Genomic DNA, 1,754 nt, shown 5'->3' on the forward strand with positions numbered 1-1,754 from the left:
GGACTTTAAAAAATGATCCAACTACATGCTGTTTACAAGAGACACACCTTAGACCCAAGGACACAAACAGGTTGAAAGTAAAAGGATAGAAAAAATATATTCCATGCAAATAATAACCAAAAGGGAGCTGGGGTGGCAATCTTAATATCAGACAAAGAAGATTTAAGACAAAATCTGTTAGAAGAGATAAAGATGGACATTATATAGTGATAAAAGGGTCAATTCAAGAAGATTTAACTGTCATAAATACATATGCACCTGACATTGGAGCACCAAAATATATAAAGCAAACACTGATAGAATTGCAGGGAGAAATAGATAGTACTACAGTAATAGTTGGAGACTTCAACACACTGCTTTCGGTATTGGACAGAACATCTAGAAAGAAGATCAACAAGGAAACAGAAGACCTGAATGACACTATAAACCAATTAGATTTAACAGACCTCTATCGAATGCTTCACTCAACAAGAGCACAGTATACATTCTACTCCAGTGCACACGGATCATTCTCCAGGACACAGCACATGTTAGGTCACAAAACAAATCTTGATAAATTTTAAAAGACTGAAATCATGGAAAGATTTTTCTCTGACTACAACAGAGTGAAGTTAGAAATTAATAACAGGAAAAAAAAAACCAACTGGAGAATACACAAATATATGGAAATTAAACAAGGCACTATTAAACTATCAATGGATCAAGGAAGAAATAACAAATTACGTGGAATCAAATAAACAAGAAAACACAACATACCAAAACTTACGGAAGGCAGCAAAGGCAGTACTCAAAGGGAAACTTACGGTAATAAATGCCTACACGAAAAAAGATCTCAAATCAGCAGCCTAATTCTACAACTTGAGGAAGTAGAAAGAGAAGAGCAAACTAAGTCTAAAGCTCCCAGAAGAAAGGCAATAACAAAAATCGAGCAGAAATAAATAAAATCGAAAACAGAAAAACAATAGAGAGAATCAACAAAATGAGAAGCTGGCTCTTTGAAAAGATCACTATAATTGACAAACTTTTAGCCAGACTGACAAAGAAAAAAAAAGAGAAAGGATGCAAATAGCTAAAATAAGAAATGAAAGAGGAGACATTACAACCAATCCGATAGAAATAAAGAGAATTATGACAGACTATTATTAAAAACTGTACAGCAACAAACCAGATAACCTAGATGAAATGGACAAATTCAGAAGCACATAACCTACTCAAACTGACTCAAGAGGAAATCGAAAAGCTCAACAGACCCAAAACAAGTGAAGAGATTGAATCAGTGATCAAAAATTTTCCAACGAAAAAAATCCTGTTCTTGAGGGTTTCGCTGGGAAAGTCTGCCAAACATTTACAGAAGAATGGACACTTATCCTGTTTAAACTCTTCTGAAGATAGAGAAGGAAGGAACACTCCCTAATGTATTCTATGAAGGAAACATAACCCTGACGCTAAAATAAGACACCACAAGGAAAGAAAACTATAGGCCAATCCCCTTTATGAATATAGATGCAAAAATCCTCAACAAAATACTAGCAAACAGAATCCAACAGCATATTAAAAGAGTCATATACCATGACCAAGTGAGATTTATTCCAGGAATGCAGGGATGATTCAACATTAGAAAATCAATCAACATAACACACCACATCAATAGAACAAAAGAAAAGAATCACATGATCATCTCTATGGATGTAGAAAAAGCACTTGATAAAATCCAACACACTTTCTTGATGAAAACCCTAAAGAAGATTGGAATA

This window comes from Trichechus manatus, unplaced genomic scaffold (genome assembly GCF_000243295.1).
Source record: "Trichechus manatus latirostris isolate Lorelei unplaced genomic scaffold, TriManLat1.0 scaffold00207, whole genome shotgun sequence".
In the NCBI taxonomy this organism is placed as follows: domain Eukaryota; kingdom Metazoa; phylum Chordata; class Mammalia; order Sirenia; family Trichechidae; genus Trichechus; species Trichechus manatus.